Source organism: Rhinopithecus bieti, unplaced genomic scaffold (assembly GCF_001698545.2).
Source record: "Rhinopithecus bieti isolate Rb0 unplaced genomic scaffold, ASM169854v2 scaffold_11565, whole genome shotgun sequence".
Classification (NCBI taxonomy): domain Eukaryota; kingdom Metazoa; phylum Chordata; class Mammalia; order Primates; family Cercopithecidae; genus Rhinopithecus; species Rhinopithecus bieti.
The window spans coordinates 2,666,118-2,674,110 of record NW_016807049.1 but is presented as its reverse complement, the minus strand read 5'-3'; positions in this window follow the sequence as shown (position 1 = coordinate 2,674,110).

The following is a 7,993-nucleotide window of genomic DNA, read 5'->3' as shown; positions in this document are numbered from 1 at the left end:
AAAAAAAAAAAAAAAAAAAAAAAAAAAGCCAGGACCAGATGGATTCACAGCAGAATTCTACCAGACATTAAAAGAATTGGTACCCATCTTTTTGACACTGTTCCACAAGATGGAAAAAGAAGGATCCCTCTCTAATTCATTCTGTGAAACCAGCATCACCCTAATACCAAAACCAGGAAAGGACATAACCAAAAAAGAAAACTACAGATCAATATCCATGATGAACATAGATGCTAAAATCCTTAACAAAATACTAGCTAACCAAATCCAACAACATATCAAAAAGATAATCCACCATGATCAAGTGGGTTTCATACCAGTGATTCAGGGATAGTTTAACATACACAAGTCAATAAATGCGATATACCACATAAACATAATTAAAAACAAAAATCACATGATCATCTCAATAGATGCAGAAAAAGCATTTGACAAAATCCAGCGTCACTTTGTGATTAAAACTCTCAGCAAAATTGGCATACAAGGGACATACCTTAATGTAATAAAAGCCGTCTATAACAAACCCATAGCCAACATAATACTGAATGGGGAAAAGATGAAAGCATTCCCACTGAGAACTGGAACAGACAAGGATGTCTTACCACTCCTCTTCCACATAGTACTGAAAGTCCTAGCTAGATCTGTCAGACAAGAGAAAAAAATAAAGGACATCCAAATTGGTAAAAAGGAAGTCAAACTGTCACTGTTTGCTGACGATATGATTGTTTACCTTGAAAACCCTAAGGACTCCTCCAGAAAGCTCCTAGAACTGAAAAAAGAATTCAGCAAAGTTTCCAGGTACAAGAGTAATGTACACAAATCAGTAGCTCTTCTATACACCAACAATGATCAAGCAGAAAAGCAAATCAAGAACTCAACCCCCTTTACGATAACTGCAACAACAACAACAACAAAAAACCCAGAAAAACAAAACTTAGGAATATACCTAACCAGAGTTGAAAGACCTCTACAAGGAAAACTACAAAACACTGCTGAAATAAATCATGGATGACACAAACAAATGGAAACACATCCCATGCTCGTGGATGGGTAGAATCAATATCGTGAAGTTGACTATACTGCCAAAAGCAATCTACAAATTCAATGCAGTTCCCAGCAAAATACCACCATCATTCTTCACTAACTGGAAAAAAAAAATCCTAAAATTCATGTGGAACCAAAAAAGAGCTTACATAGCCAAAGCAAGACTAAGCAAAACAAACAAATCTGGAGGCATCAGCTACCTGATTTCAAACTATATATAAGGCCATAGTCACCAAAACAGCATGGTACTGGTATAAAAGTGGCGCATAGACCAATGGAACAGAATAGAGAGCCCAGAAATAAACCCAGATACATACAGCCAACTGATCTTCGACAAAGCAAACAAAAACATAAAGTGGGGAAAGGACACCTTTTTCAACAAATGATGTTGGGATAATTGGTTAACCACATGTAGGAGAATGAAACTGGATCCTCATCTCTCACCTTATACAAAAATCAACTCAAGATGAATTAATAACTTAACTAAGACCTGAAACTATAAAAACCCTAAAAGATAACATTGGAAAAACCCTCCTAGTCCTTGGCTTAGGCAAGGATTTAATGACCAAGAACCCCAAATCAAATGCAGTTAAAACAAAGATAAATAACTGGGACCGAATTAAACTAAAGAGCTTTTGCGTGGCAAAAGGAACAGTGAGCAGAGTGAATAGGTAACCCACAGAGTGGGAGAAAATCTTTATAATCTATACATCTGACAAAGGACTAATATCCAGAATCTGCAAAGAACTCAAATCAGTAACAAAAAAAACAATCCCATCAAAAAGTGGGCTAAGGACGTGAACAGACAAGTCTCAAAAGAAAATGTACAGATGGCAACAAACATATGAATAAGAATGCTCAACATCACTAATGATCTGGGAAATGCAAATCAAAACCACAATGTGATACCACCTAACTCCTGCAAGATTGGCCAGAATCAAAAAATCAAAAAACAGTAGATGTTGGCGTGAATGTGGTGATCAGGGAACACTTCTGCACTGCTGGTGGGAATGCAAACTAGTATAGCCACCATGGAAAACGGTGCGGAGATTCCTTAAAAAACTAACAGTAGAACTACCGTTTGATCCAGCAATCCCACTACTGGGTATCTACCCAGAGGAAAAGAAGTTATTATTTGAAAAAGATACTTGCACACGCATGTTTATAGTAATACAGTTCACAATTGCAAAATCCTGGAACCAACCCAAATGCCCTGCCATCAACAAGTGGATAAAGAAACTGTTGTACATTTGTATGATGGAATATTTCTCAGCCATAAAAAGGAATTAATTAATAGCATTTGCAGTGACCTGGATGAGATTGGGGACTAGTATTCTAAGTGAAGTAACTCAGGAATGAAAAAACAAACATCATATGTTCTCATTGATATGTGAGAGCTAAGCTATGACGAGGCAAAGGCATAAGAATGATTCAGTGGACTTTGGCGACTTCGGGTGAAGAGGAGAGAGGGGCAAATGATAAAACACTACAAATATGGTGCAGTGTATACTGCTTGGGTGATGGGTGCACCAAAATCTCACAAATCACCAGTAAAGAACTTACTCATGTAACCAAATACCATCTGTAGCCCAATAACTTATGAAAACAAAAAACAAACCATAAATCAAAATCGACAGATGCTCAAATCACTGTTATAAAATGATATTTGCATATAACCTATGCACGTCCTGTTGCCTACTTTAAATTATTTCCAGATTACTTATAATACCTAATATAATGTAAATGATATGTAAATAGTTGTTATACTGTATCGTTTGGGGAAAAATGACAAGAAAAAATGTCTGTACATGTTTACTACAAAGACTTTTTTAAAAAATATACTTTAAGTTCTGGGATACATGTGCAAAACTTGCAGGTTTGTTACATAGATATGCATGTGCCATGGTGGTTTGCTGAACCCATCAACCCATCATCTAGGTTTTAAGCCCTGCATGCATTAGGTATTTGTCCTAATGCTCTCCCTCCTCTTGCCCCTGACTCCCAACAGGCCCTGGTGTGTGATGTTCCCTTCCCTGTGTCCCTGTGTTCTCATTGTTCAACTCCCACTTATGAATGAGAACATGCAGTGTTCGGTTTTCTGTTCCTGTATTAGTTTGCTGAGAATGATGGTTTCCCGCATCATCCATATCCCTGCAAAGGATATGAACTCATTCTATTTTATGGCTGCATAGTATTTGATGGTGTATATGTGCCACATTTTCTTTATCCATTCTATCATTGATGGGCATTTGGGTTGGTTCCAAGACTTTGCTCTTGTGAATAGTGTTGCAATAAACATATGAGTGCATGTGTCTTTATAGTAGAATGATTTATAATCCACTGGGTTTATACCCAGTAATGTGATTGCTGGGTCAAATGGTATTTCTGGTTCTAGATCCTTGAGGAATCACCACATTGTCTTCCACAATTGTTGAACTAATTTACACTTCCACCAACAGTTTAAAAGTGTTCCTATTTCTCCATATCCTCTCCAGCATCTGTTGTTTCCTGACTTTTTAATGATCTCCATTCCAACTGGTGTGAGATGGTATCTCATTGTGGTTTCTATTGGCATTTCCCTAATGACCAGTGATGATGAGTTTTTTTTCATGTTTATTGGCTGTATAAATGTCTTCCTTTGAGAAGTGTCTGTTCATATCCTTTGCCCACTTTTTGATGGGGTTGTTTTGTTCTTGTAATTTTGTTTGAGTTCCTTGTAGATTCTGGATATTAGATCTTTGTCAGATGGATAAATTGACAAATTTTTCTCCCATTCTGTAGGTTGCCTCCCATTCTGTAGGTTCACTCTGATGATAGTTTCTTTTGCTGTGTAGAACCTCTTTAGTTTAATTAGGTCCTATTTGTCAATTTTGGCTTCTGTTGCCATTGTTTTTGGTGTTTTAGTCATGAAATCTTTGCCCATGCCTGTGTCCTGAATGGTGGTGTCTAGGTTTTCTTCTAGGGTTTTTATGGTTTAAGGTCTTATATTTAAGTCTTTAATCCATCTTAAGTTAATTTTTGTATAAGGTTTAAGGAAGGGTTCCAGTAGTGGATGCAGGAAAAAATTTCAGTTTTCTGCATATGGCTACCAGTTTTCCCAACACCGTTTATTAAATAGGGAATACTTTCTCCGTTGCTTCTTTTTTTCAGGTTTGTCAAAGATCAGATTGTTGTATATGTGTGGCATTATTTCTAAGGTCTCTATTCTGTTCTGTTGGTCTATATATCTGTTTTGGTAGCAGTACCATGCTGCTTTTATTACTGTAGACTTGTAGTATAGTTTGAAGTCAGGTAGCATGATGCCTCCAGCTTTGTTCTTTTTGCTTAGGATGGACTTGGCTATGTGGGCTCTTTTTTGGCTTCATATGAAATTTAAAGTAGTCTTTTCTAGTTCCATGAAGAAAGTCACTGGTAGCTTGATTGGAATAGCATGGAATCTATAAATTACTTTGAGCAAAACGGCAATTTTCACGATGTTGATTCTTCCTATCCATGAGCATGGAATTTTTTTCCATTTGTTTGTGTCCTCTCTTATTTCCTTGAGCAGTGGTTACTACAAATACTTTTTAAAAAATATTTTTGATTTGTGTTTGGTTTTATCCATGGAGATGGAACCCATGGATATGGAGGGCTGAACGTAACGATAGTAGTAGAAATATTATACCATTAACATCAGCAATAATTGCAAATATTTATTATTTGTGCTTAGCACTTTATATTATCTCCTATAATGCAATGACTTTATGAGGTGTTTATCATAATTATCTTCACTTTACAAATGAGTAACTGAGATGCATACATGTCAGGTATTCTGTGCAATGTTATACCATCAGTAAACAGTAGCTCTAGGACTCACCCCTGGTTGCTCCAGAATGTATGCTCTTAATACTGATAGTGTGCTCTCTTTAGTGAAGGATGAGAGGAGGTAAGAAGGTCAATCATGGGCTTACTGCCAAAAATCTTTTCCCTTAGAATTGTAGAAATTCAGTGGAAATTGCTGAGCTCTCACTCCAGGTATACATCTTAAATTGATGCAGAAAATATATGAACAAGCTATTTGTGAAAATAATTCAATCATATTAGATTGCAGCTCCAGGGATAAGTCATTGGAGGAGTTCATATCTGCCTATAACAATGGGGGCATTGTGTTAACAAATGAAAAATGTTGACATACAGATTTCTTTATCACACAGATGAGCAAACTGACAAAGCTGGACATTTGTCTTGTTCTTTGTAATCATTCTCTGATAACTGGCATGCTTATACACATCTGGGACTCTGTTGGTCTTGGGAGGTTTCATGGCTTCTTATGCCAAGTCTGCAGAGTAGCCATCAGAAGACATCTCAACAGGTATTCATCACACTTACTTACGAGATCCTGTCTCAAATCCTTTCACCGTGTAGATGTTGGTGGGGGATAGATTGTCATGTGGCCAGTACTGAAAGAACGTAAGAATGTCTTTACCCCCAGTTATATGGGGCACATTGGAATCTGTGTTTTTAAATTACAATAACTCATAAGCTTTGCAACAAAACAGTTGAGGGTTAAATAAAAGTTGCAATATTGAAATGTTATTAAACGATGTATAAAATTTATGATGAATACTTTCAAATAATACAGTAGCAGCCAAATAAATTGAATGAGGGTAAAAAGTTACATTTTTTTTCCTCTCTGGAAAGAGTTCCCACATACCCTTCAATACAAATGTAAAACAAACAGCAATTACAGTTTATTATTCAACTCACAGAAGGGGCTCTTTAGATTGTGGGTCTTTTTGAGCTTGTTAAATTCCTTCGTTCAGCTTTAATTTGAGAATCAGCAGGATACAATAGTAAGTGTCCGACGTAGGAACTTTGTCTTATTACTCAACCTTCAGTGGCTTAAAACTGTTTCCACATGAGTAAAAGAAGTAGTAGGTTTCATCCTAAATGGCATGTAATAATTTTGCCATGTGTCTATGTGGTGCTCTGAAGCCACTGGGGTTCATGTCTGTATAACCCTGGCAGTTACAGTTTTAAATGCCATGAAATAAACTCCAAGAGAAATTTCTCAATCTTTCTGATTTGCTTTTAACAGTTGAGTTAATTCTATGAGTATTTAGCTAGCCAGTATAAACTGTTGTAAAGGATGTTTACCAGACTGATCAATCACATCTACTTGGTCACAGTTAATTAACATCTAAACAGACTCAGTGTGGGAGAAGGTGAGAAGGAAGAATTCATCCTTCTTCATTGTGCCTCTAGGAAAGATTTAAAGTTGTTTATTTTATTTCAAACAATGTATTGACAGTAAGACTGTTCATTATTGCTCAATGCAATTAGACTAGAAGTAGTCTGTTTCATTGAAAATAATAATATGACTACATTTTAATATTATTATTCATTAAGAGCCCAAAATTAAGAAGCAAACAAGCAAAAAAAAAAAAAAAAAAAAAAAAAAAAATTCCTATAACCCCAACACCGAGAACAATGGATATCATTTCAGAGTATAAATTTGCAAATGTTGTTTTATGTGCGTGTTTAGAGACTTTTGCTATGTATGGGTACAAATTTTTTCAAAATACCAGCATTCCATATGTGCTATTTGTGATGCATTTTATTCACTGAAATCCATTTCATATCACAACATTTCCTCATGTCATTGAGTATGCTTTTAAAGCAATAATTTTAATAGGTTCTAGCATTTTAATTGTTCAGATACAATAAAATAGTAAAAAAAATTTTCAGATCGGGCGCAGTGGTTCATGCCTATAATCCCAGCATTTTGGGAGACCAAGGCAGGTGGATCATGAGGTCAGGGGTTTGAGACCAGCCTGACAACATGGGGAAACCCCATCTCTACTAAAAATACAGAAATTAGCTGGGTGTGGTGGTGTGCCCCTGTAAGCCCAGCTACTCAGGAGGCTGAGGCAGGAGAATTGCTTGAACCCGGGAGCTAGAGGTTGCAGTGAGCTAAGATTGTACCATTGCATTCCAGCCTGGGTGGCAGAGGGAGACTGACTCAAAAAAAAAAAAAGTTTTTTGCTATTATATACAGTGCTACTATATTCTCATAACCAAACATTTGTGTACATTCTTATTTATTTCTATTGGGTAAATTCCCAGTAGTTGAAGTAATACCTTTATCATGTACTAACTCACATATATATCTATATATCTTGTCCTGAATTTTCTAATCTGTTACATTGATCTATCTACCCATTCCTATGTAGTTCCTCACTCTTTTAATTATTATTGGTGATATACTATTTCAAAAGATTTGTTTTTCTTTAATATATTATCAGATTCCCTAGCCTTCTCCAATAAATTAATCAATGTCATAAATCCCATAGAATCGAGGATGTTTATCTCTAAAGTCTAACTTATTTTGTTGTATTTTAATCATCCAATGCCTTCCCTACCCAAAAGTGGGTAATCGCTCATCACCAACCTCTACCTACAGTTTTCTTTCATAAATTTCTTGAAGGTTTTTTTTCCCCCCACTAAAGACAATTTCCCCCCGAGGGCATTATGATCAAATTCCAAGCTAATTTATCACTAATTGTGCTTATTACAGAGATATGATTTCCTATTTTCCACTATTCATTTTGCTGTGTCTCATTTTCATTGTTCATGCTACTATTTCTGTCTTCACTGAGGGTTGTTATTTTCTTCCTTAGCAGGGCTTTTCACCTTTCTTAAACTCCTGTGTGGCACACAGACATTTACAACCCTAGTTTATTTTGCAACACACACCATTTCTCCATTTCTTTCTGCATTTCCATTGATTCTGGTGTTTGGAGATGAATATGGATCTTCCAGTCCACTGACTTTTTCCTGTGGATTTCATAAATGCAAGAAAGGAGACACTTAGCCACTCTGACATATCATTGTGAAAATTATTTTATTTACATACGAGATCAGAGGACAGCAAGTGAACAAAGCACTCATTTCTTAGAAAGCAGAGAAC